The following is a 23,816-nucleotide window of genomic DNA, read 5'->3' on the forward strand; positions in this document are numbered from 1 at the left end:
TCACCAATTTTCAATCTCCTGAAAACAGAAAAAGGCATTAAATTGATGCTAGCACCTACATCACATAAAACTCGATCAAAGGTAATGTCTCCTATAATGCAAGGAATAGTAAAACTCCTTGATCTTTGAGTTTCGGGGGTAGCTTCTTCTGGAGAATGGCGCTGCACTCCTCCGTAAGCATCATTGTTTCCTCATCCTCTAACTTCCTTTTGTTTGATAAAATCTCCTTGAGAAATTTCGCATAGCTTGGCATCTGTTGCAATGCATCTGCAAAAGGAATGTTAATATGCAATTTTCTAAATATTTCAATGAATTTGGAAAACTGCTTATCCTGATTCTTTTTCTTGAGTCTCTGAGGAAAAGGCACGAGATGAGTGTGATGTGCCAATTCTGGTAGTATCTCAGGAAATGGCAGTTTCTCTTTGCTTTGTCTTTGCCTCAATTCTCGTTTTTGTTCTTCTTCCCTAGAACTAGATGGTTTCTCTTCAGCAACTATCTCTTCATCAACGTCCTCATCAGAGTCTTCCTTTTCCTTTCCTTTTGATGGACTTTCTTCTTCCTTTGATTTTTCCACCTCTTCCAACATTGTCCCACTTCTCAGAGTTATCACATCTTTTTGCTCACATGGGTCAGTCACTGTGTTGCTCGGTAATGAGCCCTATGGTCTCTCATTTAACTTATCAGCCAATTGACCCACTTGTACCTCCAAGTTCTGAATGGACGCCCCTTGATTTGTGAAATTCGTTCTCGTCTCATTCATAAAACCTGTGGTCTCTTGCATAAACTTTCCAAACATATCCTCCAATTTGTCACTCTTTGCTCTCCTGAATGATTGTTCACCCCTGTTTGGTTGTTTGGCAATGCTCTTTGGTTCCATTGATTGTTCTGCTGATTCTGTTGATTCCGATTACCCCAAGACATGTTTGGATGATTCCTCCAACCAAGATTATATGTGTTGGAGTATGGATTGTTCGGTTGCCTTTGATTTCCTGCTAAGTAGTTACCCTCCTCCGATGATGATGATGCTGAAGCAAACGTGTTCCCCACTTGACATTCACTGCTCACGTGATTACCTGCACAAAATTCACAAGTTAGTTGAGGTGGTTGAATGGAATTCACCTGCATACTTCCCAACTGCTTCTAAAGTGCTGTCAGTTGGGCTGAAATGGCTGTATATGCATCAACTTCATAAAGACCCATAGATTTCTTCGGTTGCACCCTCTCATTAGGTCTTTGATAATTGTTGCTTGCCAGAACTTCAAGCAACTCGTGAGCTTCTTCCAGAGTCTTATTTTGCGGTGCTTCTCCCAATGATGCATCCACCATAGTTTGCACATTCACCATCAATCCATTATAAAATGTTTGGACTTGCATCCAAACTGGCAACCCACGATGTGGACACCTCTTCAGTAATTCTTTGTATCTCTCCCAAGCCTCATACAATGATTCTGACTCTTCTTGTAGAAACGATGTGATATCATTTCTCAGCTTTGCCGACTTTGCTGGAGGAAAGAATTTGGTCAGGAACTTCTGTGCTAATTCATTCCATGTTGTAATCGTTCTTGATGGTAATGCCATTAACCATCCCTATGCCTTATCCTTCAATGAAAACGGGAATAGTCTCAATCTGATGGCATCATCTGACATTCCGTTTGACTTGAAAGGATCACAAATCTCCAAAAAATTGGCAATGTGTTGAGTTGGATCTTTCTTCAAATCTCCCCTGAACTGTACTGACTATTGGATCATCTGGATGATTGCCGGCTTTATTTCAAAGTTGTTGGCTTGTACCACTGGTCTAGTAATGCTCGACCCACTGCCTTCAACTGTGGGAACTGAGAATTCCCTTAGTGTTCTATTTTCTGCCATCTCTACAACTATGACTTATGGTTTAACTGTAGCCTCTCTTTCTCTTCTTTCTCTATTAAGTCTTTTAGTGGTTCTTTCAATCTCAGGATCAACAGGAACCATTGGCTGACGTCTTGCTCTTTGCATAAACTACACAAAAAGAGAGTAAAAGTGAGATCACAAACCAACCGAAAAGAACAACCAAACATTAAACAAACAACAATTAAAGAAAAAATAAACTCCAATCTAGCTAACACAAGAAAACTCAATGTTAACACAAAACTCAATCCCTAGCAACGGTGCCAAAAACTTGATGCGTTGTAACTACAACATGCATAAATAGCAAGTGCACTAGTCACACAAAGTAATAAAGTGATGAGTGAGTATTGTTCCCACGAGGATTAGTTGTTAAGTACTAAATTTCCTAACTGTTTTCTAGTTGGGGGAACCGATTGTGTTTGGATTAATGGGAGAGATTAAATCTAAAACTAAAACAAAACTTACTAAGTATTAAAGACTAATTAATGAAAGCAAGAATTTAAACGCAAGAGTAATATCAATTTAACAAACAGTTAGGGTTTTGACTTCATTCGGTCTCTATGGGTGAATTCTATAGACTATGTTAATTCGACACTCACATGCACAGATTGTAAATCGAATTTGGTAAGTTGTCAAACATACCTTCTCAGGCTATGAATTCCTACTTTTCCTTATTAAACTTCAGCATCCAACAAATTGAAGAATAATAGATCCAAGTTCATTAAGCTAATGGAATCCTAGATTGATTTCATTGATTCTCAAATCTATCTCTAGCATTCAATACTACAATGGTGATTACCCAAGAAGCTCAACATGATTCATTTCTCAATCTCATCATATTCATCAAATAAATTCCATCAAAAACGAAATAACCACATAATCTATGCAATAGAATATGGAAATAGAAATAATCAATTCATTAACCCATAGAAATCCGAACTTAATCAAAACCCTAACCCAAAATGGGTTAGTTCATAACTAAATCAAAATACACAGCAAGAAAAATAGTGAACGTAACGTTCAACATATTGAATTAAAGAGAAAAGAAAAGATATCTCCCTTAGTTGAAGAATCCGCGAGGTTTAATCTCCAATCTTCTCCCTTTCTTAACAAAAATGTCAAATCTATTATGAGGAAGAATGAAAACAAGGCGAACTCCGACCACCCTTCTCAAAATGGTAATGTTTTCCTTCTATAGTTCGCCCAAAAACCTACAACTTTCCTAAAATACAACTGCGCGTTTTGAAGAAAACAAAAATCTGCAGACTTTCGCCGTGGCGACGAGGTAAGTTAGAATCTCATGTTTCACTTTGTTCGCCGCGGTGAACCTTCATGAAGAATTCTAAAATTATAGAATTGCCCTCCGCTTGCTTCTTTGTCCAGAAACTCCAATTCACTCATTATTTGCTCAAAATGTCCATTTTGACCTGAAACACAAAATGTAAAGAATTAAGTAGCAATTCAGGAAAAAATGAACTAAGAAGTATCTAAAATTCGGCCAAAAAGCCTATTAAAAACAGTATAATTCTCGGATTATTAGAATTCAAGGCCCAGTGCCTCCAGACACTACACACCCAAAATCAGAATACCCTCTACACCTCACGTCTATCATTTTGTTACTAACACACTTAGATTCTTTGTAACTAACTTTGCCACCTGTTGCTTTTAATAATTCCCTTTTCTACCCTTATGTTGAGTGTTGGAAATGTGGATTTATTTAGTGATTTAGGGGTGAAACTGTAAGGAATTTAAGGTTTAATGTATGATTTATGATGTGAATTCTTGCATGTTTCGTTATCCTCCAGAATCACGGGTGTTGTGTGTGTTTTCAGGTATTTAGGTGCTAAAGAATGGATCACTTGTGCTTGTGCTGGTGTTCGGACATCCTAGACCCATCGAGTGCGAATAAATCAAGGCGGAAGAAAAAAAAAAGTGAAATTCTGACTTTGTATCGCATCATGATTTCCTGAGCTACAATGTGATACAATTTTTGTTGAAGAAGAAATCACCTGAAACACGCTAGGGTGCAATTCAACTGCGCTGGGGCTCAATCAATCCATGCCGTGGTGCAACTAAACCACGCTAGGGTGAAAATCACGTAGAATGTAAAAATGTTGCATTTCCAACCGTAATTTCGGTGAACAGTATTTATAAGTTTGCCATTTTGTCTAAAAACTATATAAAGGCAGCTTTAGTCCATTTTTAGGTTTGATAAACACATTTTGGAGAGAATACATTTGGGGCTTCTTGGAAATGTGGAGCTTCGAGAGGAGAGGAGGTTCTTTTCCTCTCCTCGTCCTTTGTTCTTCATGATTATGGTTCCACGTGTAATCATTTCTTTTCCTTTATGTTGTATTTTGTTTTCTATGGATTTGATGTAATCTAATTGAAGGCTTGTGTTTTATTGTTATTCTATTTGTTTGATCCATTCTATTATGTTCTAGAATCATTCATTGCATTTAATTCAATCTTTAGTTAATTTTAGGGCCTAATCAACCTTGATGCTAGTTGATTGATTGTATGAGACAAGTTTGTGTGTGGAATTATTGATTTGTAGCCCTGCCTGTGTATAGATTGGTTGTTGTCTTTAAGATCATCTTATGCTTAATGGGCTTTTGATACTAGACTAGGTTATATGCCACTAGCTAGTTTAGTTGATGGAAACATTAGGTTATTTCGAATGGCCACGGTAATACCTTAGAAAAACGAAAGACGTCGTGCCTATCTTTATTAACTTTGTGAATGGATGATTTGTGTCTATGCAAATTGGTTCCTTCGTTGTTTAGACTAGGCTATAAGCCACTAGCTAGTTTGAATGACGAAAGTACTAGGTTGAACCCGATGATGTACAAACCTGTAACGCCCACTTTGAGGTACATAGCTGTTATATGCTTATTGGCCCTTGATGTTGTTTGTTTACCTTTAGCCAAGCTTGTATGCTGTTAATATTGCTTGTTTGCCCTGAGTTTTGGTGAAGGATTGGCGAAGTTGAGAATTGCAGACTTCTTCGCGGCGTAGAATAAACCATGCCGTGGTGACGTATGCTCTGGAATTTTTCGTCGGGGCTAAGAGCTGGCTGAAATTTTTAAGAAGTTTCTAGAGAATTTTTCCTTTGGGGCAAAGTGACCATTCTACCCCTAATTAGTAGTAAAAGTGGGGAGTGAAAAGTAAGAAAATTTCATGGACAATGCATTGGAGATGGGGGTGTATTTGTAATGAGCTAAAGGGTAAAGATGGAATTTTTTAGAAAGTGCAAGGGCAAAATGGGAAAGCATGCCTATTAATATGAGATATTAAGGGTGTAGTCACACAAACCCTCCAATTCTCTACACCCACATGCCACTTCTACTCTCCAACTCTCTCAACTTTTCATCAAATTTCAAAGGAAGATTATAGGGCTTTCGGTTGGATTTTGGTAGAGATATGATCATGAGCATCAAAAGGTAAGGATTCTTATTATAGATATGAGATTAATTTTTGTAAAAGTGTTGAATTCTTATGGTGTTTATGCTTAGGGTTTTAGAGAAAGAACAAGTCTACCAAAGAAGAGGAATTCTAGTGGAATTACTCAAGCACAAGGTAAGTAAATCCAACCTTAACCCTTGTTTGAGCAATAAAAGTGTAGAGATAGTTTCATATGAATCTTATATGAATTTATATGCTTGAAATTCATGGATGGAATTGTTATTGAGTTTGATGATGATTCATGATTGGATTTCCACCATGAGAAGGGATGGCTATGTTGATAGAATTTGATAGAGGTTGGGTTGAATTTAGAAAAAGCTTAAGAGAATTATGAAGTGTATTTTCTTAGCTAGGTTTATTGTTGATTTAAGGAGTTTTACTCCAAATATTGGTGGTATGAGAAAGAAGTATAATGTAGCTAAATTAGAAGTTGAGTGTGCATGCATGATGTTTGATGAAATGTCTAAGAGAAGTGTATGCATGAGTATATTTATTTGTGATCTTGATAAGAGCTTGTAAATGATAGAGAAAGACTTATTTTTATGCTACACGGCAATCTTGGATTAAATATTTGCATTTAGAAAGAATAATAAGCATGAATCATCTACATGCAAGCATATGCATATGTATGAGAACTTAAAGCATAAAGAAAAAGAAAGAAAAGCACTAAAGAACAAAAAGAAAGAAAGAAGAGTGCTAAAGAAGAGAAAAGAAAGGTTGTTGCGATGGAGAACCCGTGGGTGACAAGAAAAAGAATATTCCCACATACATGCCATCTTAAGTGAGCGGCCTAAGAAGAAGAAGAAGAATTTGTACAACCCATAAGAGTGTATGTGGATGAGGGTTGTACCAAGAAGAAATACCTACATGCAGAAGAGTGGCCTAAGAAGAAAAGAATTTGTGCAGTCCGGAAGAGTGCATGTAGATGAGGACTGTGTGCATGTAGATGAGGACTGTACTCATTCACACGACCAGGGTTTCGAATCCATGCATCAATCGAGTCCGATCGGCAAAGAATAAGAAAGAATAAGAAAGAATGAGCAAGCAAGACAAGAAAAGAAAAGAAAGAAAAGAAACAGAAAAAAAAAAAAAGAAACAGAGAGAAAGAGAAAAAAACAGAGTAAGAAATAGAAAAGAAAAAAAAAAGAAAATGCATCTCTATGCATTTATGCATTTGCATCTCTAAATGCATCTCATTAAAGCATGTTACCATGATGTTTGTATCATGGTTAGTGGGAGGTTAGAAGAAAGAAAGAATATAGAGAATTAGAAAGAAAGAAAGAACCAAGAAAGTTAGAATGAAAGAACAGTGAGAAATAGAAACAGTGAAAGAAAAGAGAAAGAATAAAGAGAGAATGAAAAAGAAAAAGAATAGAGTAAGGAAAGAACCCAAGATTAAGTCACGGGGATAGAAGAGTAGAGGATTTACTTACTGAGCAATTAGTGCTCACCCCGTTGTTTTTCCATGTTTTGCAGGAAATAGATGAAAAGCGGTCGGATGGATGTCGAGAAGCGGAGAGAAATGGCATTACTGTCCACTGTATTTAAGCTATTGTATATACTATTTTGTGATGTGTAAAGAATTATATATTAAGAAAAGAAAATTTTTGGGCCCATTTACTTTTCATTTTATACTTATGTATGTTTATCATAACATATTTTCAAGTATACTGATGCGTGATTTCATAAACATGCAAATATAGCAAGTATACTAGTTGCACAAAGTAATAAAGTGATGAGTGAGTATCGTTCCCATGAGGATAGTGTTACTCAATACCGATTTCTCTAGTTTAAGTCCTAATTGAAGAAACAATAAATTGGATTGATGGAAAATTAACAAACTAAATACAAATTAACAAAATATAAATGAATGATAATGAAATTAAAGCAAAAGCCAACAACTTAACTAATTAAACAATGCTAAAAAATTGCTAGGGTGTTGATTTCACGTAGATACGCTAACCCAAATCATAGAATCTATTACCCAAGTTCTAATTCCTTGATTGAAAATCGAATTCCCTAAGTTGTAAAACATACCTTCTCAGGCTACATTTCCCTACTTATCCCTATTAAGCTTCCGCACCCAACAAAATGAAGATTAATAGTTCAAAGTCTTTTAAGCTTTATGGAATTCTATCTAGATTTCATAGATCGCTAAACCTATCTCTAGCGTTTGCTTAATCTACGGTATTTATCCCAAGAGGCACAATCACAAATCACCTCTCAGTCTCATTGTGAACAACACACATTTGAATGGTGATCAAGCATCCAAAAGTCATTAAGCAAAGAGATAAACACTCAATCATGAAATTAAAACTCAAAGTAAATCAATTCATTTAAATTTGAATCATTGTATCAAGGTTACATCAAACCCTAGCTAAAGAACTGAGGTCATACTCAAAAACGAAATAAAATAACAAAAACAAACTGAATCAAGATTCATCATTGAAAAACAAGCAAAAGATGGAGAAATCTTCTCTAATTTGAAGCCCAAATCTTCAATAATCTTCTCCTTCCAAGAGCTGCCTTCCAAATGACGAACCAAGACTCTTTTCTCTTCCTTTTTGCTCTAATTTATACCTCTCTCACTTAAGGATCAAGCCCTAGCAAGCCAAAACGCGTCGTTTTATTTTTACATCTAATGTAGGTTTCACTTCGAGGAAGCTTTTTCCTTGCCATGGCAAGGACTTTCGGGCCAAATGTGAGCATGATAGAGTCTGAATCAGGAAAAAGTGTTAAACATATGAATTGTAGCTCTTTCCATTACCTTTCTGCTCGTTCAAGAATCAGCACGATCAGAGGTTGGTGCGTGTTTCCTACAACATGCAATATGTAGCAAGTATACTAATCACACAAGTAATACAATGATGAGTAGAGATCGTTCCCACGAGGATTGTTAGCTAACCACTAAGTATTCTACTGTTCTCAAGTTGGAGTAATCGAAATCTTTGGATTGATGGGAGCTAATTATGACTAATCTGAACAATAACTTTTAAACTAAAATTTAACTAAAGCTTGCAAGATGAAATTTCAGAAAATCAATTCAAGTAAAAAGGGTAGGGTTTTGACTTCATTCGGATTCTATGGGTTAAACCTAAAATTGCACTACATTCACATTCGTATGCATTAATTGTAAACCGAACTCACTAAGGTGTCAGACATACCTTCTCAGGCTATGTTTCCCTATTCTTCCTTGTTAACCTTCCGCACCCAACAAATTGAAGGTTAACAATTCCAAACTCATTAAGCACAACAATCCTACAATGATTTCATTAATTCTTGAATCTATCTCTAGCATCCAATACTATATGGTGATTACCCAAGAAGCCTAACATGATTCATTTCTCAATCTCATCATGTTCATCACATAAAGCATTAAAAATTAGAGTAAACACACAATCAACACATAGTCATATGAATATAACGTGATCAATTATCAACCCATTAGAAATCCGAATTACAATCAAAACCCTAACCCAAAATGAGTTAGTTCATAGCTAAATTGACACTACAATTAAGAAAAACGAAAATAATCAAGTTCAACATGATGAAAAGTAAGAGAGAGGATAAGAAATCTCCCCAATTGATGAATCCTTTCGTTCAAATTCAGATCTTCACCCTCTCAAATCCTAAAAATCTCTAAGTTTAATCCCAAAATAATGTAAAAGTTGCTAACCCTACTTCCTGCACGACCCCCGGCAAAAAGGTTAAGTTTTTCTTTTATAGCTCGCCCTAAATTTCTCAAGAAAATACGCACAACGTAAAACTATGCGTTTTACAAAACTGAAAATCAAGATTGTTGCCGCGGCGAAGAAAGCCTTAGACTTGTTCTTTTTTGCCGTACTTCGCCGTGACGAAGGACAAATCTTCGCCGGGGCGAAGTAACTTGAAAGGTTCTAAAATTATAGAACTACTACTCTGCTTGCTTCTTTGCTTTCTTCTTCGATTCTCGGTGCTCTCCCTTTCAAACAAGCCTCATCGTGCTTTATCCTACTTCCGAACTCTCTTAACTTCTGAGATCCGCTAACTTCTAAGTCGAAAACTTCCAATTTTGCCCTTATTTGATCAAAATGTCCATTTTAACCTGAAACACAAAATGTAAAGAATTAAACAACAATTCAGGTCAAAATGCACCACAAAGTACCTGAAATCCGAATAAAAAGACTAATGAAAACTGTATAATCCACGGATTATCAAATACCCCCGAACTAAAGATATGCTCATCCCCGAGCATACGGTACAAAACCAACGAAAACAAAAACATAAACAATGACGAAAACACACACACACACGACCAAACTGGAAAATGACCAAAACTAACAAGACTCAAATTCAACACACAAATTGCCTAGAAATTGTACAAGTCTCAAAAGTTGTTGAAAAATTATTATAAGGAAATGTTCAACACTCCAAGAAGTTATAATCATCATCGACTATCTTCCTCAATCGGTCCACCAAGTAGGTGATCCCCACTTCAATTCACATCCCAACTTCCCAGATTATTTTATGCAAAAAAATGTAAAGTTCTTCAAATGGTGGCAGACTCCATAAGCCTAAATATCTAACTACTCTCTACTAATGAGGACTAAATACAGATGAGAATCAATAGGTCTTTAAAAGCTTGTAACGTTAGGCTCGAGTAGTAGGTTCCAAGAAAAAGGATAGGAAATACAAAGTAAGAGAACTCGGTTTTCCTCATGCAAACACTCAAATCAAATCGAACTCTATTTTCTTTAAACCAACAATCAATGTGTCCACTTATTTACCACCCTTAAACTCGTATCCTTCTTATTTTTGATACCACAAATGCACGGGGTTAAGGTGTAAGTGGCGTTGTTAAACCTGAGGTCGCCAAGTGCTGCTATGCAGTTTTTAAGGAGGTTACTGGTTTCCAGCCGATATACCCTTAAACCCGGCTAATTTTTTTTTTTTTTTTAATATAACGTGAATTGAGGTGAACTACCTCTTCTTATTTTTATTGCCCTTCTCACAACCCCCAAACTATTTGTTTGGCTTATTCGTACAACTCTTATTCCATTCTTTGTGTTTGCACTAGGCCGAATTCTCCTAAGGGTATGATAAAGTGTTTAGGGTAACAGGATCGGACAATTCTCGGTTTGCAAAAAGACATAGAGCAATACTTGTTCATACGGCTCAAACGGGTGACTAGGGACAATTTCATTTTGGGTCGGCTAGAAAGGCTCAAACGTTCCAAAAAGAATGCCTAAATCATCTCCTCAACCATGTCTAACCCTAGAATTTCGCCTCAAGCACTTCTCTACTAGGTTCTAGAGTCCACCAACATTATCAAACTTCGCCTAATCATATAAAATGAATCTAAGTATGCCGAAATAAATGAAAATTGTGGCTGAACCACTCAACAGACCTCAATCAAAAACCAATCAATACGATAAACTTGAAATAATGCTTAACATTTCTCAACAATAAAATTTCAGCAACCCTATTCTTATCATTGAATTATACACTTCATCATTGGCAAAAACAAACAAACTAAAGAAAAATAACTACAACAAATTGTTTTTTTTTTTCAGTTTTTTTTTTTTTTTTTCAGGTTAAGGTGTACGCGACGTTGTTATACCAGAAGTCGCAAAGTACTGCTAGGCAGTTTCTAAGGCAGTACGGGTTTCTAGCCAATATACCCTTAAACTAGGTTTTTTTTTTTTTTTTTTTTTTTTTTTTTGAATATTCCCCTACCCCCAAACTAAACCGGACATTGTCCTTAATGTTCCATAATGCATTAATCGGAATAGAGAATAATAAAAACAACAAGGTACAAGAATGCTCCCTGAACCCATGAAATGTCGCTCCACAATGAAAACCCGGTCTCGGACTTTTCATCACCCAAAATCTGTCAAAACAATTGAAACTGTGGTGTCCTTTATGTTAGCACAAATTCACAGTTAACTTGAAAATATTACAACCTAATCCCGTCCTTTCACAAACTGCAAATTAAAAATAACAACTAAACAACTAACAAATTCCAAAAAAAAAAACCAAAATAAAATGAGTTTAATGTTGAAAATGAACAACAAAACCAAATAAAAACAAATAAACAAACAAAAACAACCAAAACAGGTGCTCCGGCTCAGTCTTCTTCTTCCTCGTCTTCCTCTTCTTCCTCATCTTCCTCAGAGTCCATGTACTCATCTGAGTTCCAGTCGGCCCATTGGTATGCTACAGTGTCAACGTTGAGCGCTTGAAAGCTATTCGTCAGTCGCTCATGCATCATCTAAGTCTGCTCCACCACCCAATCCTGACGTCTTTTCATATATTTCATTAAACCCATCATTTGCTGCATCATCTCTTTCTGGGTAGCTGTGGAGCTAACTGATGTGGTTAGGCCTGTTCGCTGCCTTTTTGCCTCTGCTCTTGGTTGCGCAGATTCCGAACGGTCAAAGTACTTCTTGTAATACTCTGAATCTAGAATTGGGGTAGCATGAATTCGGCGCTCGTCATCCTGAACTTTGACTCCAGTGTTGAGGCATAAGGCTGTGATAAGATGTGGGAAACAGTAACTAGTTCGCCCCGTTTTGGATGCTAGCTTGATGCTTTTGAAAATCATGTCGCCCACATCAATACTCTTCCCTGTGGCAATAGAGTAGAGCAAAACTGCCTTCTCGTGAGTCACGGTGTTGTAGTGCGATTCCGACATTAGTTTTGCATAGACAAAATATTGCCACAGCCAAGCCATCGGTGTCAACTGCGTTCCCTTGAGTGTCTTCTTCTGTTTCTTTGACACTTCCCACTCTGCCCCTGGTTTTGCAATAACTGGAAGGATGATACTGTCCTCAATTTGTGACCTCTTAAACCTTATGTATTCATCCTGACCAAGGTTAGGCAGGTTGTAAAACTGATTGATCACCCTGTCTGTAAATGGCACCTCCTCCCCTCTTACAAACATAGTCTCTTCCTTACACTCCGGGAGATTGGCATAGAACTTCCTTACTAGCGGCTCAACAGCCGCTAGCTCAGGAGCTCTCATAAACATGTCCCAACGTCTCCCTCTACTCCAATCAATGGCCTGAGTAGCGGTTAAACCACGCTCTGGGATGATACCCTTATCCTTCCTTTGGATTACCGCCTCATACCTTTTGCGGGCTTCATCATTAACAAACCGGTTATCAATACTCTTACCCTTACTCTTACCCTTGCCCGTGTATGGTTGTTTAACTCTCGAAGCCATTATTCACAACAAAATGAAGGAGTATTAGCCACCAATTGAACCTGAAACAACTCAGATCGAAAAACCCCAAATTTTTTATCCAAAAATTTTCGTGAAATTTTCGCGAAAATTGTTGTTGAAATGGGTTGTTTTGGTGTTTAGGAATGTTATGGAGTAAGGAAATTGGTTGGAAAAACACTAGGGAAGCAACAGATGGAAGTTTGAAAATTTTTCTCTCAAGTGAAAATGCAAGGCGACGTTCTTCGTTTATGAACCCTAAAAATTTCCCAGGTTTCGCCGGGGCGAAAACTTCCCGAGAGCATAAGGCTTACTTCGCCTCGGCGAAATGCCTTAGGAAAATTTCGCAAATTTTTTTTTTTCTTTCTTCGCCTCGGTGAAGAAAAATCCTTCGCCTCGACGAAATTGTCCAGTAGCTATCAACTTTGTTTTAAGGTCTCTTCGCCGCGGCGAAGTCTGGGACTTTTTGATTCCTTTTCTTTAATGAAAACTTCACCTGAAACACCCAAAAACACATACATTAAAACTCATACAAACTCAAAATGAAATCAAACAAATTCAAAACAAAGCTGAAATGAAAAACAAAACAATTAAAGATACTTGGGTTGCCTTCCAAGAAGCGCTTGTTTATAGTCGATAGCTCGACTCTCTCAATCCCTTAAGTTGGGATGTCAAGCCGGATTGGGATGGAATTGCAACTCATCACCCCATCAATGTATGGCTTCAATCTTTGTCCATTAACCGTGAACGTGCCTTTATCTTCATGTGTAACTTCCACTGCTTCGGATGCGTAAATCCTCGTGATAGTGAATGGTCCGGACCATCTAAACTTAAGTTTTCCTCGGAAAAGCCTAAGTCTGGAGTTGAATAACAACACCTTCTGCCCTACTTCAAATTCCTTTCTCCGGATATGCTTGTCATGCCACCTTTTTGTCTTCTCCTTATAGATCCAGGCATTTTCATATGCTTCGAGACGAAACTCATCGAGTTCGTTCAAAGTCAACATCCTTTCTTCTCCAGCAGCTTGTAAGTCCATGTTTAGCTGCTTGACTGCCCAATATGCCTTATGCTTAAGTTCAACTAGCAAGTGGCACGCTTTCCCATAAACCATTCTGAATAGAGACATTCCGATCGAAGTCTTGAAAGTGGTTCGATATGCCCACAGTGCATCATCCAGCTTCCGTGACCCATCTTTTCGAGATGCATTAACTGTCTTTTCTAGAATCCCCTTGAGTTCTCTATTCGACAGTTCCACTTGCCCGCTCGTTTGTGGATGGTACGGTGTTGCAACTTTATGTGTCACTCCATATTTGCTCAACATTGCATCCATTTGCCTATTGCAAAAATGAGATCCTCCATCACTAATGATTGCTCATGGTACCCCAAACCTTGAGAAAATATTCTTCCTCACAAACTTAATCACTGCCCTAGCATCATTAGTCGGCAATGCAACTGCCTCAACCCACTTTGACATGTAATCCGCCACTACCAAGATAAACGTGTTCCTAAAAGAACTTGGAAATGGACCCATGAAATCTATCCCCCACACATCAAAAAGTTCAACCACCAGGATGTTGTTCAACGGCATCTCATCTCTTTTTGAAATATTACCCATCCGTTGACATTAGTCACACTCTTGAATCATCCGGAAGGAATCCCTGAAGAGGGTAGGCCAATAAAATTCTGATTGTAAAACCTTGGCTGCTGTTCTAGCTCCCCCAAAATGGCCACCTACTTCCTTCTCATGACAATGCCTTAGAATGCTCTCCATCTCTACCTCTGGGACACATCTCCGTATCATTTGATCAGCACAGTGTCAATTCCCTTGCCTGGTCTCTCGATTCTCGACAAGTGATCAGCCACCAAATTTTCTGACCCCTTCTTATCTCGAATTTCCAACTCAAACTCCTGCAGTAGTAAAATCCATCTTATCAGCCGAGGTTTTGCTTCTTGCTTTGCCAATAGGTGCCGGAGTGCTGAATGGTCCGTGTAAACGATCACCTTTGTACCTAACAAATAAGAACGAAACTTGTCAAAAGCAAAAACTGCAACCAACAATTCTTTTTCAGTGGTGGTGTAATTCAATTGTGCATCAACGAGTGTTTTACTAGCATACTGAATTACACGCAACACTTTGTTTTTCCTCTGTCCTAAAACTACCCCTAAAGCAAAGTCACTAGCATCACACATCAATTCGAAGGGTAGTCCCCAATCGGGAACTGCAATAATAGGTGCAGATACTAATAATCTTTTCAGAGTTAAAAAGGCATGCATGCAATCATCGTTAAAGTAAAAAACAACATCTTTATTTAATAAATTGTAGAGGGGTTTAGAAATCCTAGAAAAATCCTTGATGAAGCGTCTGTAAAACCCCGCATGCCCCAGGAAACTTTGAACTGCTTTGACATTTGATGGTGGTGGCAACTTGTCGATCACTTTTGTCTTTGCTCGATCAACTTCAATTCTATCCTTGGAGATCCTATGCTCGAGCACTATTCCCTCTTGGACCATGAAGTGACACTTCTCCCAATTAAGCACCAGGTTCGTCTCCTTACATCGCTGCAAAACAAAAGAAAGATTAGTTAGACAGCTATCAAATGATGAACCAAAAACTGAGAAGTCATCTATGAAGACTTCTATAAACCGTTCCACCATGTCCCCAAAGATTGACATCATGCATCTTTGAAATGTTGTTGGTGCATTGCATAATCCAAAAAGGCATCCTTCGGTAAGCAAAGGTGCCATAGGGGCAAGTGAAGGTTGTTTTCTCTTGATCCTGATGAGCGATGGCAATCTGATTATATCCTGAATACCCATCCAGGAAACAATAATAGGCATGTCCTGCCAACCTTTCCAACATCTGATCAATGAAAGGTAATGGAAAGTGATCCTTCCTTGTCGCCTCATTCAACTTACGGTAATCAATGCATACTCTCCAGCCCGTCACCGTCCTCGTTGGTATCAACTCATTACTCTCATTTTTCACCACAGTGATACCTCCCTTTTTCGGAACCACTTGTACTGGGCTCACCCATGGGCTATCTGAAATAGGATAAACGATCCCCGCATCTAAGAGTTTGACCACCTCCTTTCTCACTACTTCCTTCATCGAAGGATTCAATCTCCGTTGTGGTTGTACCCTAAGCTTAAAATCATCCTCCATGAGTATCTTATGCATGCAAAATGATGGCGAGATACCTCTAATGTCCAAGATAATCCATCCAATAGCTAGACTATGTTCCATAAACACCCTAATCAACAGATCTTCCTCTAATGTACTCAAATCTGAACTAATAATCACCGGAAAAGTTTCTGAGTCTCCTAGATAAGCATATTTGAGGTTGGAAGGTAAAGGTTTCAATTCAAGCTTTGGAGGTTCTTCATTTTTCTCCTTCTCCTTCTCTTTGTCAAAATCAAACTCTTCAAATTTTACATCCTGACTCTCATCAATCGGTTGAAGTGCTTCTAACATCCTAGCACAATCATTCCTCTCCGACTCTTCTACCTCTACTGTTTTTGATTTGGCTATAAAAGCTTCTAGAGGTAACTGTGGCATGTTTTCTTCCATGGATTCCTCAACCAACTTGTCCACCACATCTACACTAAAACATGAATCTGTTTCAGCCGGAAACTTCATCGCCTCAAAAACATTAAAAGTCACTGTTTCATCTTGAACCCTCAACAGTAACTTTCCTTCCTGTACATCAATTATTGCTCTCCCCTTGGCTAAGAATGGTCGACCCAAAATCAGAGGAATTTCCTTATCCTCTTCCATGTCCAACACCACAAAATCTGCTGGAAAAATTATCTTCCCCACCTTCACCAACACATCCTCTACTATCCCCCTCGGATGTTTTATTGATCTATCCGCTAATTACAACGACATGGTCGTTGGCTTCACCTCACCAATTCCCAATCTCCTGAAAACAGAAAAGGACATCAAATTAATACTAGCTCTTAGATCACACAAAACACGATCAAATGTAATATTTCCTATAATACAAGGAATAGTAAAATTCCCTGGATCTTTGAGCTTTGGAGGTAACTTCTTCTGGAGGATGGCACTACACTTCTCCATGAGCATCACTGTTTCCTCATTGTCTAGCTTCCTTTTGTTCGATAAGATCTCCTTGAGGAACTTTGCATAGCTCGACATCTGTTGCAATGCATCTACAAAAGGAATATTAATGTGCAATTTTTTAAAAATTTTAATAAACTTTGAAAATTGCTTATCCTGATTCTTTTTCTTCAATCTTTGAGGAAAAGGCACGAGTGGGGTGTGATGTGCCAACTTTGGTGGTATCTCGGGGAATGGTAATTTCTCCTTCTTCTTTTGCCTTTCATTCTATTTCTTTTCTTCTTCCTCCAAACCACTTGGTTTCTCTTCAGCAACTATCTCTTCATCAATTTCCTCATCCGACTCTTCCTTTCCAGGTTGCTCAACCTTCTGGGCATTTCGCTCTACCTCTTCCAAAACTGTCCCACTTCTTAAAGTGATGGCGTTAGCTTGCTCATGTGGGTTGGTCACTGTGGTTGCTCAACCTTTTGGGCATTTCGCTCTACCTCTTCCAAAACTGTCCCACTTCTTAAAGTGATGGCGTTAGCTTGCTCATGTGGGTTGGTCACTGTATTGCTTGGTAAGGAACCCTGCAGTCTCTCATTCAATTTCTCAGCCAATTGGCCCACCTGTACCTCAAGACTCCGAATGGACGCCCCTTGATTTCTAAAATTCGTCCTCGTCTCACTCATAAATCCCGTGGTCTACTGCATGAATTTCCTAAACATATCTTCCAACTTTGTCACTCTTGGATCTCCCGGTTGGTTATTCACCCCTGGTTGGTTATTTGGAACGTTCCTATGGTTCCATTGGTTATTTTGCTGGTTCTGATTTCCCCAAGCCAGGTTCGGATGATTTCTCCACCCCGGGTTATATGTGTTGGAGTATGGGTTGTTTGGTTGTCTCTGATTACCCGCCAAGTATTTCACTTGCTCCGTTGATGAAGATGAGGAAGTAAATGTGTTCCAACTTGACACTCGCTGCTCAAATGATTCCCTGCACAAAAATCACACGTTAGTTGAGGTGCTTGAATAGAGTTTACCTGCATAGTTCCCAACTATTTCTGAAGTGCCGTGAGTTGGGCTGAGATGGTTGTGAATGCAACTTCATGAAGACTCGAAGATTTCCTTGTTGTGGCTCTCTCATTTTGTCTTGTGAGTTGTTGCTTGCCAGCACCTCAAGCAACTAAGGCCTCTTCTGGTGTCTTATTCTGCAAGGCCCTCCTGAAGCTGCATCCCCATGTTTGTACATTACTCATCAATCCATTGTAGAACGTTTGGACTTGAAGCCAAACTGGTAAACCATGGTGTGAACATTTCCTCATTAACTCCTTGTATCTCTCCAAGCCTCATACAATGACTCGGAATCATCCTGAAATGGTGTGATATCATTTCTCAATTTTGCGTGATTAGCAAGAGGAAAGAACTTGGTAGGAATTTTGTGCTAGATCATTCCAAGTGGTTATAGTTCCTGGTGGTAATGCCATTAACCACCCCTTGGCTTTATCTCCCCATGAGAATGGGAATAATCGCAGCTAATAGCGTCATCCGACACTCCATTTGACTTGAAGGTGTCACAAATTTCCAAGAAATTTGCAATGTGCTGATTCGGATCTTCCTTCAAGTCACCATGAACCTAACCGACTGTGGATCATCTGGATGATAGCGGCTTGATCTCAAAGTTGTTTGCTTGCACCATAGGTCTAGTAATGCTGACCCATTACCATTCACTGTGGGAACTGAAAATTCCCTCAGTGTCCTGTTTTCTGGTTCAGCCATTTCAACAACTATTTCTTCTGTCTACAACTAAATCCTCTCTTCTCTCTCTCTTTGTTACGTCGTCTAATGGTTCTTCAAGCTCAAGGTCAATAGGGATCATTGGTTGACGTCTCGTTCTTCGTATAAACTACAAAACAGAAATGAAGGAAAGTGAGATCACAAATCAACAAAAATTAAAAACAAAAATAAAAACTCCAATTAGCTAACTATAGAAAGACTCAATGTTACTTAAAACAGTCCCGGCAACGGCACCAAAAACTTGGGTGCGTGTTTCCTACAAAAAGTAATATGTAGCAAGTATACTAATCGCACAAGTATACAAGATGAGTAGAGATTGTTCCCACGAGGATTGTTAGCTAACCACTAAGTATTCTACTGTTCTCAAGTTGGAGTAAACAATCTTTGGATTGATGGGAGTAATTATGACTATCTGAACAATAACTTTTAAACTAAATTTAACTAAAGCTTGCAAGATGAAATTTCAGAAAATCAATTCAAGTAAAAAGGGTAGGGTTTTGACTTCATTCGGATTCTATGGGTTAAACCTAAAATTGCGCTACATTCACATTTGTATGCATGAATGTAAACTGAACTCACCAGGTGTCAGACATACCTTCTCTGCTATGTTTCCTATTCTTCCTTGTTAACCTTCCGCACCCCACAAAATGAAGGTTAACAATTCCAAACTCATTAAGCACAAGAATCCTACAATGATTTCATTAATTCTTGAATCCTCTTAGCATCCAATACTATAATGTGATTACCCAAGAAGCCTAACATGATTCATTTCTCATCTCATCATGTCATCACAAAGCATTAAAAATCAGAGTAAACACACAATCAACACATAGTCATATGAATATAACGTGATCAATATTAAACCATTAGAAATCCGAATTACAATCAAAACCCTAACCCAAAATGAGTTAGTTCATAGCTAAATTGACACTACAATTAGAAAAAACGAAAATAATCAAGTTCAACATGATGAAAAGTAAGAGAGAGGATAAGAAATCTCCCCAATTGATGAATCCTTCATTCAAGTTCAGATATTCACCCTCTCAAATCCTAAAAATCTCAAGGTTAATCCCAAAATAATGTAAAAGTTGCTAACCCTACTTCCTGCACGACCCTCGGCAAAAAGGTTAAGTTTTTCTTTTATACCTCGCCCTAAATTTCTCAGAAAAATATGCACAACGTAAAACTGTGCGTTTACAAAACTGAAAATCACGCTGTCGCCGCGGCGAAGAAAGCCTCAGACTTGTTCTTTTCTACCGTACTTCGCCACGGCGAAGGACAAATCTTCGCCGGGGCGAAGTAACTTGAAAGGTTCTGAAATTACAGAACTGCCACTCTGCTTGCTTCATTGCTTTCTTCTTCGATTCTCGGTGGTCTCCCTTTCAAACAAGCCTCATCGTGCTTTATCTGCTTGAACTCTCTTAACTTCTGAGATCCGCTAACTTCTAAGTCGAAAACTTCCAATTTTGCCTCTATTTGATCAAAATGTCCATTTAACCTGAAACACAAAAGTAAAGAATTAAACAACAATTCAAGTCAAAATGCACCACAAAGTACCTGAAATCCGAATAAAAAGACTAATGAAAACTGTATAATCCACGGATTATCAGAGGTCTAAGCTCAAGTTATGGCAGAAATACTAAAGCACGTCCAAAGACGTTTTTCTTCAGTTCCTAGCATACTTTTCACAGACTTCAAGCCAAGTTTTCACCCTTGTCCAGTCAGAATTATGAAAAACCCAAAACATAAAAGTTGTAGCTCTTCTTCTTAGCTTTCCAAAGCTTCTAAATTTAGTCATTCTGAGTTTCCAAGCTCAAGTTACACAATTTACGCTCAAAACTGTCATTTATGCTCAAAATCATCGTTTAGGCCTGCAAAACACGTTAATAGAATTATGTAGCAATTATGGCCAAATTGTATGAAAAGTATCCTAAACCATTAGAATTCAATGCAAAATCATAATGTAAATATGATTATCAAATACCCCCAAACTTAAGATTTGCTCGTCTCCTCGAGCAGAAAGAATAAAAACTCAAAGAAAGAAAAGCAACAAACAACCAAAACACAAACAACAAACTGAAAATGAACAAACAAAAATTAGACTCAAACTCAACAGAAGAATGCCTAGAATTTATACAGTCTCTAAGGTTGTTGAAAAATTATTACTAGAAAATGTTCAACACTCCAAGAAGTTAAGTTGCACGACTCTTTCTCTATTGGTCCCCGAGCAGGGGATCCTTACTTCAGTCCATTCTGAATTCCCGGTTATTTTATGTAGAAATGTAAAGTTTATCAAATGGTGGCAGACTCCATAGCCTAAGCATGGAACTACTCTCACTAATGTAGACTAGACATCGCTAAGAATCAAAAGGTCTTTTCAAGCTTGTAACGTTAGGCTTGGGTAGTGGGCTCCAAGGAAAAGTATAGGATAAACAAAGTAAGAGAACTCGGTTTTCCTCATGCAAACACTAAGAGTTACATCAATCTTCACTTTCTTTCTTGACCACCAATCAAAGTCTCAACCATTTTACAACCTCAAACTTATGCATTCCTTATTTTGATTTTGAATGAACTAAAGAAATTTTTTTTTTCTTTCTTCTTCTTTTCTTTTTTTTCTTTTTTTTTTATTTGAAAAACAAATATACAACACCATTGAGGTCTCTTACCCCTTTCATGCCATTTTTGCAACCCCAAACTTAAGATTTTGGTCCATCACTTATTCACACACCTCTCAAAGCTCTTTTGTGTCATACATTAGGTCCATAATTCCCTAAAGGGTATGATAAAGTGTTTAGGGTTAGGGAATGGACAATTTTTTTTTTTTTTTTTTTTTTTTTTTTTTGTTTGCAAGGAAAATAAGAAGCAATGATAATCTCATAAGGCTCAAATGGGTGACTAGGGAAAGATTCATTCATGGGTCGGCTGGAAAGGCTCAAATGTTTTGAAAAATGCCTAAATCATTTCCCAATAATGTCTAATCCTAGAATTTCACCTCAAGCACTTCTCTACTAGGTTCTAGAGTCCACCAACATTATCAAACTTTACCTAACCACATAAAATGAATCTACAATCCGAAATAAATGAAAATGGTGGCTAAACCAATCAACAAACCTCAATCAAAATTCAGTCAATAAACATAAACTTGAAGCAATGCTTAACATTTTCCAAAAATAATATCCTAACAATTTAGTTTCATCATAGACTTATGCAATTCATCTAGGCAACAACAGCCACACACACACAAAAACACACTAAACAAATAACAATCAAAGAACTTAAAACAAAAAGAAGCACAATTTTGAGCTATAACACACAAACAAACACTAGACACAAAAATTTTGAACATTTTCCTTCCCCAAACTTAAAATGACATTGTCCCTAATGTCACATCATGCACATCCAAGGAATAGAAAAACAAAAGTAAAGGTTACGAGATACTCCCCTGATTAATCCATAAAGGCCGATTTTTTGCAAAATCCTGGCATCATTCTTGGCTTCCTATCATATCATCTGTCAAAAAATTGAAAATCTATGGTGCCCAATGTGTTAGACACCCTCACCGATTAATATGAAAGAATTACATCCTGATATATCTTATTGAAACCTAAAATTAAACAAAACAAAATAAAGAGCTAAAAACCAGGAAATAACATCAATTCCTATACAAAACATAAAGAAATAAAAACTAAAACAAAAGAAAAGGTTTCAGTCTTCAATCTTCTTCTACTTCTTCCTCTTCACACAACTCCCAAATTTGCTAAAAGCACTTCAACACAACAAACCAACTTCCTCAACACCAAATTAACTCAAAATCAACAATTTCACACTTCACAATAACTCAATCCTCAAATTCTCAACCAACATCCACAATCAACAAATTCACGCATTTTCAACAAAAACAAATCTACAATTGAAAGTGAACAAATAAATTGCATTAAAACTCTTAACCTTACCAAGCCCAAGCTTTCAACCTTTAATTGCTCCAATTTCATTCAAAATCACAAAGAAAGCTCCAAATTTTCAAACCTAGGGGTTGCTAATTCCTTCAAAATGGGTTAAACGGGGCAATTGAAAGGTGCATTTATTAAGAGGTAAGATGGGAGTGGAATGGTGCAAGAATTTGAGGAGGAAAAAGGTGAGAAATTGAAGAAGATAAAACAAAATTCTTGGGGTAGGGTTTGAAATCGCAAAAATGGAGAGAATGAAGGTGGGTTTATAAAGATTCTCAAGGTTCGCCACGGTGAAGAATAATCTTCGCGGGTAAAGTTTTCATTCCATACAAAATACAAACCAATTGATGCCACGGAGAAGAAATTTTCGCCACGGCAAAATTTCCAGAGCTACAGCGCGCGGCGAAGAACTCCCACGGCGAAGAGAGTTCTTCGCCGCGCTTTCCTTTGTCAAAATTCGTCAAACCTTTCTTGCGCGCCGGAAAAATTCCAGAGAGCATCCTCGGCAAAGAAAGTGTTTTGCCGTGGCAAAAACTGGAAGTTTTCCTTTTTCGCCTTAGTTCGATATTTCACCTGAAACACCCAAAAACACACGAAATAAAATATTCTAATTCATAAAACAACTAAAGAAATTCAAAACAACAAACAAATTAAATAATTGAAAACACTTGGGTTGCCTCCCAAGAAGCACTTGGTATAGTCGAAAGCTGACCTTTCATTCTTTCATCAATGTGGATCCTTGTAGGGTTCTTCACTTCCCATTGCCACCTCTTGGTCTTTTCTTTGGAATTTCAGACATTCTCATAAGCATCTTTTCGGAACTTCAAATTCGTATATGCGTACTTGAGAGAGATGGTGATTGGTTGAGTTCAATGTTTGTAGTCTCTCAACACCAATTTTGACTTGTGCGCATTTACACAAATTCCTCAAATTGTTCCTGTAAGGTGAGTTGCTTGGTTGAAATTCCCCTAAGTATCTTGCACACCTTTCTTCTTTGATATTTCCCTTTCATTAGTCTTTTCTTCAGTTCTTCCACTTTTCTTCATTGTGGGGTTGCTTCAACACTATACCTCTCCTCAATGTTATGACATTTAATTGTTCCTTAGGATTTGTGACCGTTGTGCTCGGCAAAGAACTTGAGATCTTTTTGTCAATTGTTCAACCAATTGCCCCACTTGAACCTCAAATTTTGAATGGACAATCCTTGATTTTTGAAGTTAAGCGTGTCTCATTCATAAATCTTGTGATTTTGCATGAATTTCCTGAACATATCTCCCAATTTTGACATTCTTTGTCACATGGTTGATGATTCACCACTGGTTGATGTTTGGCACTGTCCTTTGATTTAATTGATTGCTTTGATTGCCCTAGGACAAATGTGGTGATTCCCCCAACTAGGATTGTAGGGGTTAGAGATTGAGTCATTTTGCAGCCTTTGTGAACTAACCATGTAATTCACT

General features: G+C 37.8%; 1 non-coding gene across 1 annotated transcript; it reads left to right on the top strand.

Annotated features, from left to right (window-relative positions):
• The first annotated feature begins 1,384 nt into the window (after positions 1-1,384).
• LOC116120004 lies at positions 1,385-1,491 on the top strand. The gene has a single exon (XR_004126482.1). It is a non-coding gene; the product is annotated as a small nucleolar RNA R71 (small nucleolar RNA).
• The last annotated feature ends 22,325 nt before the right edge of the window (positions 1,492-23,816 follow it).

This window comes from Pistacia vera, unplaced genomic scaffold, assembly GCF_008641045.1.
Source record: "Pistacia vera cultivar Batoury unplaced genomic scaffold, PisVer_v2 Contig917, whole genome shotgun sequence".
Classification (NCBI taxonomy): Eukaryota; Viridiplantae; Streptophyta; class Magnoliopsida; order Sapindales; family Anacardiaceae; genus Pistacia; species Pistacia vera.